This window comes from Podarcis muralis, chromosome 4 (genome assembly GCF_964188315.1).
Source record: "Podarcis muralis chromosome 4, rPodMur119.hap1.1, whole genome shotgun sequence".
Classification (NCBI taxonomy): Eukaryota; Metazoa; Chordata; class Lepidosauria; order Squamata; family Lacertidae; genus Podarcis; species Podarcis muralis.
In genome coordinates, this window is record NC_135658.1 from 61,939,844 (window position 1) to 61,956,450 (window position 16,607).

General features: G+C 40.0%; 1 long non-coding RNA gene across 28 annotated transcripts in view; it reads right to left on the reverse strand.

Moving 5' to 3' along the window:
* The window catches only part of LOC114596192 (uncharacterized), a 70,265-nt gene that overhangs the window by 37,842 nt on the left and 15,816 nt on the right, over window positions 1-16,607 (reverse strand). For all 28 annotated transcript variants that reach the window (XR_013392615.1, XR_013392611.1, XR_003706455.2 and 25 more), the window contains one exon: window positions 15,689-15,750. This is a non-coding gene — a long non-coding RNA (uncharacterized LOC114596192). The remainder of the gene's footprint in view (window positions 1-15,688; window positions 15,751-16,607) is intronic.

The window sequence follows — 16,607 nt, forward strand, 5'->3', positions numbered from 1 at the left end:
ACCAAAATATCATTTACAGCATCTTCTAAAACACAATAAACCAGCAAAAATCAATAAAGATAGTTTACAGCCATAACAAGGCAGGAAACTAGGAGCAGTCTTACATCTATTTCATAGATAAATATACCACACATCAAATAAGTCAGCCGATGTTTGGATTTGAACTACTGATATGCATCAACATTTTGTTGTGACACTCAGCCATGTTTTGCTGTGTTGTTTAGTGTTACTAACACCAAACAGCTAGTGCTATAGTGTGGAAGAATGGCAAGTTAGCTTCTTGGGGTAGTCACCTATTGGCATTTAAAACAGAAGATGTGTGCCACCTTGTGGTTAGCAATTATAATAAAAATGAGAAAATGGGTTTTTTGAAACTATAATGACAATCAGAGGCATTTTGTGCAATGACATTGTGCATACAAAAAGGGCTTGTGCTTTCAAACACAAGGTCTTTCAAACTCAGTTATTGTCTATTAATCCAATGCCGTATAGGATGGGTGATGTTGTCCATGCTGTTTTGGAAATTTTAATTGGAATGAAGCTGAATCATAGGATAAAAGAGAGCATAAATTACCAACTATCTATCATGTGGCAGTTTGGCACTTTTTACATACAACTTGATAAGCTGTGAATGGCTAATATGGGGGAGCCTTACACTTGATATTGCCCCAAATTTTTCACACACATGGCAGGAAAAACAATTTTAATCACACTTTCTTTAATTTCAATGACCAAGCGAATCTGTGGCAATAAAACTTCCACTTGTCAAGTTGGTCATCTGTATTAGGCCTCTGTAACAACCTGCTAAGCAGTGGGGGACATTTTTACCATATATCCAGAAAACTGAGGAAGTGGAGACAAGATCAACATCTCACCAGTTATTGAGGAGATAAATATGGAAACTTTGCTATAAATTGTAGCACATACCTACAGTATGTACGCCCTGAATTTCTGCATTTAAAAAGACACTCAATATGGCTAGCAAATTGCAGCAAACTTGGCAGGATGAGAAAAACAACACACTGGCCTGGTTCACATAAAACATTAAACAGTTGTTTAAAACAAGTGTGCCACTCAGGAGAGGAAGCAAGTCAGAGTCTGAGAAATTAATGGTTTAGTGGGCATAATCTGCAATCAACAGCTAGAAGATCTGGTATCTGCCCTGCCTAGTTCCAACCCTGTCCAGGTAAACTGAGGGCAGATCTGCACCATCACACAGGCTGCTACTGCTGTTACTGCAACCACCATTCAATATTGGTGAGATAACCATACTGAGAATGGGTTTGTTAGTCAGTCAGATATAGCGACAGTAATTCATCTTAGTAAAAAAAGTGTTCCCTGAATAGTTGTTGCAGAGAGAGAGAAGCACACCTACAAAAAGCACAAAAGGAATAAAAACCTAGAGTAGCCATTATTAGATAGATTTGCAAGAGATTCCCTGTTCAAGTAAAGCCCTTTGTTGCATACCCTTCTATTTCCATCACTTGTAAAGTTTACAGTAGCTGGATTATTGCTCCACATAAACTGCCATGTGCTATCATGCCACATATCCAAGGCTTACTTAAGATTACCATCTTTTTTTCTGGCAAGATTCCTGCACCTTTAACAGGAAAATGCCAAGTATAAATTCAGATAGTGAGGGTTTTCTTAGAATAGAGATGTACAGATGTAGTGATAGGAAGCTTTATCAGTCAAATTTCATTTTCTGTGTTTAACACAGCTGTTTTAAGTGCAGAGAAGCTGGGCCTATGCATGACAACATCTATCAGTGGCTGAATCACACACAGAGAGACTTTTTAAAAGACTTTTTAAAAAATCCTGGCTTTTAAAAATAGGTCATGAAGATAGGTCATAAATCACGATAAAATAGTAAAAATACATAGATGTATGCCAAATACCGTATTTTTCGCTCTATAACACACACCAGACCATAACACGCACAAAGTTTTTAGAGGAGGAAAACAAGAAAAAAAATATTCTAAATGAAACAGTGGATGTATGATTTTTGTGGTTCATGCTGTGGCCACAGACATGTGATCTGACAGTGAGTTTGGAGTAGTAGCCCAATGCAAAAATCCTGAGGATCCATGTGGATCCATGCTTTGTAACCACGTTTTTGCACCACTGCGACCCTAGGCAACAGTGGGTGCGTGATTTTTTTGGTGCAGGCTGTAGCCATGGACATGCTATGTTATCTGATGGTGAATTTGGGGTGACCCAATGCAAAGATCCTGTGGATCCATGCTTATAAAAGTCCCTATTAAGGATAAAACAGACAGGATATACGAAGTATGATTTCTTTTTTATTTACGGTATTTCTTTTTTGGCCACCTCTGTCACTGCAACCTTTGCTCTGTGCTTGCACACTTTTGGGCAATAGGGCATGTAACACACTTTTTTTCATCTGCCAAGATGTAGAAAATCAATTTTAATGTCCCTATATAAAATGCCTAGTGAAGCAGAAGGGTATTACATCAGCCACTGTATTAAGGCTAAACGTTTGAAGAACAGCTCTCTATGGGGGGGGGGGACTAAATTCCATTTTCAATCAATTGTTATTGTGGCAGCAATTATCAGTGTATAGCGCACAATGAGGAAATGAACTTTAAAAATATATATATATAAAAAACATTCTCACGTTATACTTCTTCAAAGAAGAGTATTAGGCTTTTAATGAAGGGGAGAGGAGAGATGCTGTAATCCTCCTGGCTCAGGAGATTCTGATTTACCTGCCGCGTTAGAAAGTATAGATTAAGATATTTGATATACAGCATATAAATCCAGAGATTTCCATGTCTCACTCTGCAATCCAGCCTGCTGTTACTTACGAGCAGGGAAGCAGGGTTTCTCTTCCAAACAAGCATACTGTCTCCCTCCAGCAGTACATTGCTTGGAGAAGCTGTAATTTGGAGGGGGCCTGGGGGCAGGGCTCTCTGCTTTTGGAAAAGAAATGAGAAACCTACCATTGTAAAGCAAAAGTCCCCTCCACCAAACCCAAGCCAGCCCTCTCTCTCTCTCTCTCTCTCTCTCTCTCTCCCACTTGCGTGTTTTTCGGCTGCCTGCGAGTCCCTAGAGCACGGAGAGGAGGAGGTGGTGGGCTGGAGCCTGCACGGAAGGACTCGATCATTTCCTTAACCCTCTGCTTGCCAGGAGGGCAGGGGATTCCCTGCTCTTTGTTGAGTTTGAGCAAACGCAGCAACAGAAGCGGGTGGGCAGTAAGACCCTGAGGCAGAATGCAGGAAAGCAACAGCTTCCGCCTTCCCTCCGCCCGCCCGCCGCCCGATCTTATTTTTGCCTATTTTGCCCCTTAGCTCCGGAGAGTCAGATCCAGGGACCACACATTCGCTCAATAACACGCACAGACATTTCACCTTACTTTTTAGGAGAAAAAATCTGCGTGTTATAGAGCGAAATTTACGGTAGTTCACATGTTGTCTTGGTTTGCAGAGACTCACTATGACACAGCTGGATAATCTGTTTTAAGAGGGATTATATTATGTGGTATTGTGCCTCCTCATTGACAAAAGCACAAGATGTTCTTTGGCTTTTGTACAAGCCATAGTAGCGCCCTGATAAGAATGGCACAGAAGCCCAGAAACCTACAAAGGACACATTTAACCCCAGCCTCATGTACAGTCATACCTTGGAAGTCGAATGGAATCCGTTCCAGAAGTCCATTCGACTTCCAAAACATTCGGAAGCCGTGGAAGCCCTGTCAGACGTTCAGCTTCCAAAAATAGTTCACAAACCGGAACAGTCACTTCTGGGTTTGCGCCATTTGAGAGCCAAAACGTTCAAGAACTAAGCTGTTCAAAAACCAAGGTACGGCTGTACAGTGTTTGTACACATGTCAAGTCTACTGAAGGCAAGTAAGTGGGGCCACTGGGAGTGAGTGATTCACTGATATGTTCACTGTACATGCCATATCACAACAGTACTGTCCTGCTGCTTCCTAAGATCAGGAGAGTGCCTCTCTACGCCAACATAGTTGATGGCAAACTTAAGAGAACAAGCTTACAAAACTTGAGAGAGAGAATACCTTTAGCACTTGTTGACCACAAATAGAGTTTGTTAATTTGGTTTATTTTTATAGATATCCTTACATATTCTTCCAAGCATGGTCTGAAAATGTAGCTCTAAAAGATGTAATAAAAAAATAAAATGTTAAATTGTAAAAAGAAGTCATCATTTAGGAAATGATACTCTGTGCTCCATTTCCAGTTGAGAATCAATTTTACATAGTGCCCCTTATCTGCATTATGGTTGCTTCAGAATCCAGCATTCTTAACATATCTAAAGATAATCCATAATCCATTGTAATCAAGCTAATTAGCAAAATGACAGATGAATTCACCCACCTACTGTGTTGCTGTCTATGCCCTGAATAACCTGTCCTTTCTTCACATCTTTGTTCAAGACCTATCACACAGAACACCTTCCCTTAACCTTCCCAATTCTCCTCTCCCCATCCTCAGTATTCATTCATTGCCTAACCTCTCCCTGCTTCCCTATCTTGTCCTACTATAGCTTGTTATTCTATTACAGGTTGCAGATAAAGCTCCCCTCACCTAAAGCATACTTTTTTTGATTGGGGAAAAAATAACTGGGACATCACAAATATGCAAAAGACTCAACATCCAACTCATTATTTTTCATTGCCTTGGTTACATTCCTGAGACAGTAATTTAATAAAAGGGGGCAACAGGAATCATCAAGCAATCATTTCCACTATTAGTAGTAGGTTATTCATTATGCACACTCTCTTTTTGCAAGATCCTTAAATCAGCAAGGCTTCTTAATTAGGGACTTGAAAATTTTCATCTGCAATAACCAAGGACTTGACCTCTGAATTACCCAGTGACCATCAGCTTCAATCCAAGCCTCTACTCCCCACCCCCCTGCTTGGTGGAAATGAGCCACTTGATTATGAACAAGGTCAGATAGAAGAGAGGAAAAGAAGCCATAACCCATTTTTAGCAAACATCAACACTGTCAGCATTTTTAAGTACAAAAAAGTTGCATCTGCTTGGTTCAATAATTTATTGATAGAACAAGTGTTGCTAGAAAAGCAACTCCATCTTTAAATAACTGTCATAATAGGTAGTATCTTCCCAGGGTGCTGTTTCTTGCTGTTTCTGAGCTTTTATTATAACTATGGCATTTCAGTATTGTTAAAATTCTTCAAAAGGATAAATGGGTACATGTGTGTGTTCAAAAGCAAGCACAATAAAAGCTTTATCAGGCAGCTATAAACAGCCCTTTCCATTACCAAACACATACCATGTTTCCTTCCCATGCCCATTATGAAGAATGGGTGCAAATTTGAATTTTGTATAGCTTGCTTTATAAATCATACAAACAATGGGGCACAATAAACATTTACTGTATTCACTTTAAATAATATTGGACTGAACAGATTTCTAGTAAAGAAAATGTATTTTAACGAAATATGTATCAGAAGACTCTTATTTTCCTTTATGTAGTACAGATGCAACTGTAAGAAGTTAAGGACTACAACTGAAGGCTAGAGTCTTCAAATGTATAAGCATTTAGACATTATATATATTTATATAATATATACTAAAGTGGGAAAATGTTGTCCCCATCTCCAAAAAGGTACACGGCAGGGGAGAGGACGCAGCAACTACCGACCAGTCAGCTTAACATCAATACCGAGAAAGTTCCTAGAACAAATATTAAACAGCGGGTTTGTGAGCACTTAGAAAAGGTTGCTGTGATTACTGAGAGCCAACATGGGTTTCTAAAAAACAAGTCATGTCAGACTAATATTATTTTTTTTAAAAAAATAGAATTTGCAAGCTTGGTGGATCAGGGAAATGCTGAGGGTGTACTATATCTTGATTTCAGAAAGGCTTCTGACTAAGTCCCCCATGATATTCTTGTGGAGAAGCTGGTAAAATGTGGGCTAGATGATGTTACTGTGAGATGGATTTGTAGTTGGTGGACTGACCTAGAGTGACCAGATGGTGACCAGAGAGTGCTCACCATAGGTTCCTCATCATCTTTGAAAAAAGGGATAAGTGGAGTGCTACAGGGTCCTGTCCTGGGCACTGTGTTGCTCAACTTCTTTATAAATGACTTGGATGAAAGAATTGAGGGGATGCTTACCAAGGAAAGTACGGTAATAGTACCAACCTAGTATGCCTTGGTCACACCCCACCTGGAGTACTGTGCCCAGTTTGGGGCACATTTCAAGAAGGATATTGACAAACTGGAACATATGCAGACGAAAGCAACCAAAATGATAAAAGGGTCTTGAAACCAAGCTTTATGAGGAATGGTTGAGGGATCTGGGTATTTTTAGCTTGAAACAGAGGAGACTGAGACGACATATGACAGTCATCTTAAAATATCGGAAGGGCTGTCACATGGGAGCTGGAGCAAGCTTGTTTTCTGCTGCTCCAGAGGGTAGGACCCAAACCAATAGATCCAAATTACAAGAAAGGAGATCCAACTAAACCTTAGGAAGAACTTTCTGAACTTCATTGGAGGATTTTAAACAGAGGTTGGATGACCATCTGTCAAGAAGTATTTAGCTGTGATTTCTACATTGCAGGGGGCTGGACAAGATGACCCTTGGGGTCCTTTCAACTACACAATTCTATGATTCTATAAGCAGAGGTATAAGAACATTCTTGGCTTTATTCTGGAGTGTGCAGAGCAGCTACATCATCCAGTGACATTAGTGGGAAAGAAGTTATCCAGTGTTTATTAAAGGCACTTCTGTAAGCTATCCCAATTTAGGCTGACAGCTAATTTCAATGGTCTCATGCTTAATGGACGTTATATATGTTGTGATGCATACATAAATCCAACGCAACAAGTCATACACTATGCTTTGCTCTCTCTCTCTCTCTCTCTCTCTCACACACACACACACACACACACACACACACACCAATCTATACCTATATGCTATTACCTCAAAATGATGTGAAGGCTACAAAGCTTGCATGTATAAAGCTTGTTTGAGGTAGAATAATAACCTAGAGCCATTACTTGCTGGTGGTACCTCACAAACTCTGACTTTGACCTTCAAGAGCTAGAAAATACTTTCTGTCATTGCTGGGTCTGAGACATTAAATATTCATTAATTTTCTTTCGCCAAGGTGACAAGTCTGATATTGCAGGTTGTCTGCTATGGTAACCAAGTTCGCAAGTTATCAAACATGGAGCCACCTCAAGTAGTAATTATCTTGTCAGAGATGGTTGTGTCTCTACATAGAATACACATTATCATAGTTATTTCAGTATACGTTGCCTTTCATCTTTGGTTACATTTCTCCAAAATCATATACTTCCCAACACGAGCAAATCATATGTACCTGACCAAACATCTCCCAGCATTTATTTGATTCTCTTAGTCTTAAGGCCTGACTCGAATAAGCCACTAAGTAGGCAGATACCGTAAGTATTGCTAGGAGCAGGCACTGGAAGGGTTCAGCATCCAACCAAAAGGATTACTAGTGCCTTGTTTCTGGAACACAATGGCCCTGTAAAGCCACTTAGCACAAGAAAAAACTTGAACTGCATAAGTGGGATGAAAAGCAAGGGGATAAGGAAACACCTATTCTGAGAGCCCAGAGGTGACCCGTGACCCATAGGCATAGCCCTTCAGGAAATGTGAACATTTACCCCTTTATATCTTTATTTATATATACAGTTCACTAAAATACATTTTTGTATACATAAGACTGTTGTCTTGCTGCAATTTGCTTGGCTGAAGGGCAACCACACCACCTCCAGTGCAAGGAACAGCCAGCAGACAAGCAAACAGTGCAGGTAGCAGGTGGCCCAGCTGAGCTGTTTAATAGAGGGTGGGAGGTACTGTGAAGAGGCAAATCATGGCAATCTTTGGAAAGCCTGTGTTAAGTGTGTGCAATACATTAGGCACACATTCAGCACACAACAAAAAATTACAGTAAAATGCAAATGCACACAGGCAGAGAGGGACAATTATGTGGCGACTATATGCTACTTCCAGTTGCTGTGAACAACTGCAGGAGAGGTGTCCCGTCCCCCCCGCCACATCCTGCCTGTGGGCTTCCCAAAGGCATCTGTTTGACCACTGTGAAAAACAGAATGCTGAACCTAAATTAGACATTTGGTCTGCTCCAACAGGACTCTTCTTATCCCACTGATTTTTGTGGAAGTTGTTGCTAGTCAAATGTCATTAGGGTCATGACTGTAAGATGTTTTCGTATGCAGTGTTAGCTAAGTCTGTGAACTTGCCCCCAACATAAGATATTTCATATCTATGACATTTTAATTCCACTGAGTCATTAAGGAAAAAGGGGCACATTTAGCCCTGTCCTATGATATGCTGAGCCCTCCGCATGTGGTGTGCCTTTGAGACCAGCACCTTAACAGGGATTAACAACTCTAGCATGCCATATTTCACAGCCAGCCAAGACAGCTTCATTTGTGCTAATGCCCCAAAGCAATTTTGCCACTGTGAACAACTGAATTACAAAACAAAACAAATTTACCGGAAAATACAGCTCTACCAGACATTTAGTGCACTGACCTATTACAGTAAAATAAGTGCTGGGAAAAGCTTCCCCTATTTAATAATTTCTGTGTGTCAGGTTGTGTGTTAAAAAACAAAGATTTGGGGCGGAGGATGGAGGATGGGGTAACACTACCAGCAAAGAACATAGTGAATTCATAGTGGGGAGCAATGTTGACACTAGGTGCACAGCTGTTTTCAAAAAGCCAAAATTATAACATACAGCTGTTGATGATGGGAGAGGGGAGGGGAGGAGCAGGGAACTGAATCCTCACAAACACCTAATCACTGAATTTCAGCTAATAGGGAGACAGGGGGCATTAAGCACAGCAGCCCTGCCTCATTGGATTGGGGAAATCACACAGACAGCACTTGAGCAATTTCCAATTCTCATCCACCCATGGATACACATGCAGAAGTCTATGGCCACACAAATATAGCTGCTAGGTAGTTCAGTACAAGTGGATTTGCAGAATCTTATTTTTGTTCAATTAGGCTTACTGAAACCAATCTTCCAATAATACCCTTCTGAAAGCTGATGCAAGGCTGGACCTTCATTTCATTTTGTGCCCCTTTAAACATTAAAAGGAAGATGACATGAGCTTTCACTAGCACATACCTCCACATGTGGTGAGAATGCCCCAAAATCCAACTCTTCTGGACAGCAGTCATACAAGAAATAAGCAAAATAACTAAACAGATAGTAGAAGTCACCCCAGAACTGACATTACTGAACATCTTCCAAGATCACAACGCCTAGTCACACTACAAAGAGCTCATAAGCCACCTACTCTCAGCAGCCAGACACTAGAGTGTCCTGTCAGGAATAAACAAGGAAGACTGGTATCAAGTAGTATGTGGAAAGAGCCTTGCTAGAAAAGCTAACCAATAGACAAACTGACACAGGGGCAAATAGAAGAGGATGCCTACACACCGGTATGGCTCCCCTTTATCACACATACAGCCCACCAAGACAAAAACAAAAACCCACCGACAGCATAGGATTCAATATGGCTAACTTAAACCAACAACCCCCCCACAGGCACAAACAAATCCCACTGCAGCCAACCAAAGACAATCAACCACACCCTAGGCCACCCCAACCTCTCTCACCACCAAGAAAACATAACAAGCAAATAGAAAGAGAACCTACCCAAGTGACGCTGACACAAAACCCCCACACATACACAAAGTAAAAGAACATAAGCTTTACCACTCCACCACCCCTCTCTCCTGTCTCCCCCCCTTTTCTTCCCAACCCTATACTGCATATAACACCAATGTCTCACAACAAATGTAACTGATCTGTAGAAAACACAACCTGAAGAAAGAGACAATGCATGTGCTTTTGTAAACGAGAAAAATATTTAATAAAAATTATTTTTAATAATAGTAATAATAAATATCATGGTTTAAATCCTCTGGTCCACTCCTCTAAGCACAATTAATTAATTGAACACCTACTAGCTTTCCTCCCCTCCTAAGTATGCCCTTGGGCAAGTGACAACACACAGAAAGACGATCTAATTCCGCTACAGAGCCTGGACATCTTGCTTTGGACTCTGAGTGGGAAGATGACAACGTCCCATCAATGTAAGCTAAGCAGACCAAGCTGTCTAAAAGAAATGAAGCTGCAGCCACCTTCATGCTAACCAAACTGACAGCCCAGTTAGACAAACTCCACAAGGATCTTCGCCAAGATCTCACTACAGAATGGAAGGCAGCCATTACCCAGACGGAAAGAAGACTGGATCAAACTGATACTCAACTGCCAGCAGTAGTGAAACTGCTTTGGCCTTTGACATCTCAGCCAAATATGCTGTAAAAATCAAAAAGCTCACCTCTTACAAAAGAGATAGCCAAGTCCCAATGTGATGAAGCGGACAATAATCTGTGCTGCTTGAGCCTCAAAGTACGCAATATGACTGAATCCCTGGAAGCAGATTTACTAACCTTTATAATTTCATGATTTGATCTTGTACTACCAAATATGAATCTTACTAAAACCGATATTGAAGTGGCACACAGGAGCAGCCAACACTTGCAATCAAACAACATAGTGGCCTGGTGACAAAAGAGGCCATTTTGAAAGAGCTACAAGAAGTTGACAGTTTGGAATGGGAGAGAAATCGCATAATAATTTCACATTATTTGTGCCCTGCAACTTTAAAGTGGATAAAAGCATTCAAAATATATACTGAGCAGCTTTCAAAGGCAAGGGCTAAATACAGATGAGGGTATCCCTTCCAACATTGTTATAATTGACGGTATACAGCATAGAGCCTTCATGCATGCAGAGGTTCTCAACACCATGCATCTACTAGGCTTGCATGAAACTGACAAAGCGGGAAATGCGGATGATTCATCAGAAGATGAAGCTGATTTATGATGGCAGGAAAAGCGAGGATCCTCTAAAGCATTGAAAAAACACTGTTTCCAGAGAACAGAAATGCACCACATTGCTGGAGCCAGCAGAAACCACAGGGGAGAGATCCAATACAAGACCTGATCTTGCAAAGAGCTTTAAAATCAGCCTAGTTTATATTGACAGCTCCCTATACTTTTGTAAAACTGGAAATTACTCTATGAGTGATCAATATGCAGCCTTGGAATTGGACGCTACTTGGAGAGGGTCTATTCATTCATTATGGTTGGTTTACTGATACCCCTCCATTTGTTGGTTGCCAGTAAGAATGGCCCAAGGGGGAGAGAAGAACCCTACTCCCTCCACCATTTGTGGTACAACCTGGTTTTGTTGTTTCACTGTTAAGTGTTCAAATGTTTGTTAAAGTAAGTTAGTTGATTAACCGCATTACTATGCCTATTATCCAGTTTCAAATCCTCTCTCCCAAGGTCTGCCTTTCAAGGAGCAGAATGACAGGAGGACCTCGCATTAGCATGATGTCACTTGTTAACAGATCCTACCATATGGAATCCTGAAGGACACATTTAAAAGGGCATTTCAATGTACTGGTATATGGCATGGGCAACCCTGTCAAGCACCATAGAATGGAGTCTTTGCTCCAAAAAGAAGAAAAACTGGTTTTATATGTTTGCAAAGATGCGTAGTAAAAAAATCCATTGATAAGGTTCTGTGTTTACAAGGCTATGATGTACAGCTCTGCAGCATCTTCCAAAGCAAGGGGGTTGTAATCTTTATTTCACACTTGTTGAACTTTGCTCCCCAAGATGCCAAAGGGGAGCTTAACTCTACAACCCTAACGATAGCTTCTGTTTACTGCCCAGTGAAAGGCAAGTCCCCTTCCTAAAAAGCACATTTCAATCACTGATGTCTTTTCAGGGAGGTGTAGTACAATTAGGTGTTGATTTTAGTGGAATTCAAACCCCTATAATACTGTACTTGGCAACCGTTCATTGATTTCATACAACAAAAGAGCAATGTTCAGAACCCACCTTTGACACAAGGGAATCTACTAAATTAATCTCAGGAATGAAATGTTGGCAAATGGCACTGTGGTTACTTTGCAGTTTTTTCATGTTTACTGTTGCTTGTTTATTGTTGTTACCATAAAAATGGAAAATCACTAAAACAATTTTTTTAAAAAAAAAACTAATATTTTTATTCCAGATAGACCTCTCCAAGTGTTTGGGTGATCTTCTGGGACGCTGCCCTGGGTGCCATACACTTTAGAAACCACAGTATTGATTACAATGAAAATAAACTTTTTTGAACTCACTTCCAACAAAGAAGTGAAGAAAATGCTTAACTTTTAGATACTTGTTTAAAAAAAAGACTGCAAATTATATTGCAAACAGCACTTAAAGAGGTGTACAAATTGCAACAGCAGGAACAACAAACATTATTGTTGTGACTGCTCCTGCATACTCTACATAGGTTGCTTTGAAATGTGCACAACCATCTTAATAGCTAAGATGGGCCCCAACACCATAGATAATTCTATGGAGCTGCCTAAAACATGTTTAGCATTTTTCTGTAAGCAGGTGGCTTTACTCTCCCCTGCTCATTTCTAGTTCTTAAAATTCTTCACACCCAAAATGCAGTTGATGGCTCCATGCTGAGGAAAAAAAATATATCCAATATTTGCATAGGATTGGCCTCTCTCTTTCACCAGTGAGGATCCATTCATCTCTGGGAGGAAAAAAGCATTTAAATATACTGTTGACTACAGGTGCTACTTAAAATTCTTTCCCCATATCGCTTTGCTGCAGGTCATCTGAGTAAATGTTTGAGAAGAGCTGTATTATTTTCCTATGAACTTGTTTTCCCAGGAAAATATTACCATTACACAGTGTAGGGAGGGAGGAGGAGATCTGTGTAATGGTAAATGCACTAACAACTCTTGCTGGCTTATTTAACTTTAAAATGTTGCCCTGGTCTCCAGCTTTTGTAAGTGGAATAAGAAAGAAAAATAGAAATAGAAACTTAGCAAAGCTCTGCCTTTAGAAGATGAATTCATGTCGGTTCTCTTTTTTTCTTTTATGCATTTTGAAGAACATTTACCAAGAAACTGAGTCCTACTGAGTTCAACATGACTTAATGTTTGGTGAATTTGTTAAGTATTATAGGCTAAGGCTGCAATCTTTAGCATACACACTTACCTGGGAATAAGTCCCCTTAAACTCCATGGTATTTACTTCTGAATAGACACACATAGGGTGGCACTGCAAGCCTACCAACTCTCCCTTGTCATGCTCCTGTGATTATCTTCTAATCACTACATCTGGATGCCAGGAAAGCATTACCTGCTAAACATCTACATGTAAGGTAGTTGTTGAAAGCACAGCTTTGCAAGGAAGTGAAGAAGATAGAAGCCTGCTTGCATTCTGCTGTGGCCTAGTCCACTTTCAGATGGAAATTTGCAAAGCAACTAACATATGACAAATATGAACCATCATTTTACAATGCAGATAAGCTTAGGGTACATACTTTTAGCACACACACATACCCTGCTTTCAGTAGAATAAAAGTTGGTAGCTAGCAGCAAGAACAGCAGATTAGCCCTTGGCCATTTTCTGTTTAAAAAGGTAAAGAGACCCCTTACTGTTAAGTCCAGTCACGGAGGACTCTGGGGTTGCGGCGCTCAAGCATTATGTGTTGTTCTTAAGTGTACAATATATGCTAAGCATTTTTAAAAATATATATATGTGTGCTTTTAGCCCACGCATCACCTTAAGCTGAAGCCAATTTGCTATTCCTTCTGGTTTTTGCAGGGCTCAGAAAAGGATGCTGCAATATCAAAGTGCTGATTGAGCTGCTGGAAGGCGGGTACTCACAGCAGCACTGATTGCACTTCGGCCTTTGTGCTATCCTCCCCTTCAGTGCTGAATTTTAGCTGGTGTTTATATTACGTGTGCTGCTCTCTCCAAAATGGAAGTTGTTCATCATGTCGCTTTCCTTAAAGCTATTCACATTTGTTACTTTTGCAGCCATTAAGAGCCCAGACACAATAGAGATAATTTTCAGCATTAAAGAACAGCTGTGTAATTACTCTGAACTTGCCCCCACTCACTGAATGGGTTCTTTAGTTGAGTTCATGTGTGTATGTACATATAACAGAGTGGCCAAATGGTAGAAATCAATAACTCATTACACAGCAAGGTTTGGATAAATGTACAGTGAATTCTTGAAAGAAATGGAATCGGAGGTGAGGAATTCCACTTTTTCTTAACCATTTCTGCTCTTCAAAAAAAAACAACAACATACAAGGCTGGAATCAAGTTGAAGAAATTTTTAGTTTAGTTTTAAGCTGTTAAGTTAGATTAGATCATTTGTATTGTTTCATACTATGTTTTGTGGATTTGGGGTTCTTTGGATTTTTTGGTTGATACTATGGAAATTTGCAATTCTTTGCAATATATTTTTAATATTTCATTTTGTAGGTTGCAAGCCACTTTGGACACAATTCTGTGGGAAAGTAGCAGACAAGTAAATAGATGGTGATGAGAAATTAGGAAGGTACTTGATAACAGTACCACCAGTTCCTGGCTCAATACCAGAGATGGCTCAAGAGATTTTGCTGGAGGAGGCAGGAAATCCCAAAAGTGCCCACCATAGTAAAATAGAATAATAAACCAATTCTAGAGAGAGGTAGATGGCAGCTAGGTTTGTCTGTTATGGCAGACATACATATATAAAAAGAGTCCTGTAGCATCTTAAAGACTATAGATACAATCCTACACAAAAATGTGCCTGGAGGTAAGTCCCACTGATCTCAAAGGGGCTTACTTCTGAACAGATACAGCACAACCCCATGTGAAACATTCATAATATCATAAGTCTTCAGATTATGAAGTGCTATCCTCAGCTGGAAAACATATAACACATACATTCAAGTACAAAGAAAGCAGGAGGGCCCAAAGGCCATAAAATACAATAACTATGTTCTAAAAACTGCAACCCAAGGCTGACTGCCTCAACTTCCCTATCAACAGCGGCCCACATTCAGACCTCTGGCATCCAAACTAAAGGCTCACCTAGTTCCAAAGGCAACACTACCTTCCAACCTTTCCACTTATCCACAATGTGCTATACTCAGAGCAGCCACAACACAATCAAGGCATTTCCCAGATATTAAGTTTGTAGGCTGGCTACATTCCTTTAAGGTGTCAATCATTTTTTTAAAAAACCATTCACGCTTTTATAGAACTTTTAGAGCATTCAAAAAGACTCACGTACTTTATCTCACAAATCCTTAGAAACATTCCTGTAACATAAGACAATCTCATTGGTGAGACCAAGAGATTGGCTAGTCCAAGGTCACCTCCTGTGTGTTGCATATTTCAGCATAGCTATCTGGCTGACTTCTGCCAAGGAACCACTACTAATTGTTCTTTGGTGGTTGCTGTTGTAGTTTAATTAATGTGGATTTTACTTTGTCAATGTTTTCCAGTTCTTTCTCTCCTGTTTTCTGCTTTGGTCGTTCTCTGGATGAAAACGTAGCACATAACATTATACAAAAGATCCGCCGGCTAAATACCTGTCTGTTGAGTAGCTATTAGAAGCACACGTGTCCTTCCAGAAAAAAAGCTGCCAACTCTAGCTGCAAGTGCTACTTACACAATAATGGATCTAGATGACTCTGGCAAAAAGAACCAACCCAAAAGGTGATCAGCTCTGAGTGAATGTATCTGATCCATGTCAAAGTCATAAACTGGAGGATAAGCAGGAAGTCATACCTGGCCTTGAACATTGGTAGCTTATTCTGTGTTCCAGCTTTCCTTGAAATTTGATTCCCCTCCTGAAATTAAAAAGCAGAATTCACATTTTCAGTGTAATTATGGCTTTCCTCTTCCAAGGAGCCCACATACAGCTTCCCTGCCATGGCATCTACCTGAAAGGCTAGTGCCAGTGACAGAAGAACAGTCTGGCAATTCCAGATATAATTTTCTTCTAATTAATCCAACTTGTATGCTACCTCTTCTGGTAAGAGGCCTGAAACATCCTTGGTTGCTGTGTTTTAGAGCTAATAGAGATATTATACTGCAAAGACACACAGCTAAAGTATTATTTTCTGGTGTCTAACATCACTTAAAAGTCAGTATTATTTAAAGGATTGATATGTCATTTTTGCCCTTGAAAACAACAGTTCTTATTAGTACAGAAACCTTTTAGAACAATCTAGCTTCATGAAACTCAGAAGATAATCACAACAGCAAATAAAACATTGCTTAGACCAGGGATAGAGAACCTATGGCCCTCCAGATGTTGTTTAATTCCAATTCCTATCATTCCCCGCAAGCATAACCAATAGAAAGAGGTGAGAGTTGTTGCTAAAATTTGAAGGACCACAGGTTTTCCATCCCTGACTTCGAGGGTGAAATAATATTTTCAGTATTTGTCTCTTTCAAGAACAAAGTTCTCAAAAGTCTAACAAATACTTTGGTCAGCTTTTCAGCACCTTAATATAATCTGAGCATTTGCATATATGATTTATCAAACAAATATTTTATTGATTAAATCTTCTTCTGGTGTTATATATAAGACTGTAATGCTTTACGTCTCTCTCAAACAGGAGGTATGAAGTTAATCATATTTGCATTTATTCCGGCGACAGTATATTCTGGAACCAAACTTGTGCAAGATTAAATGCTGTAC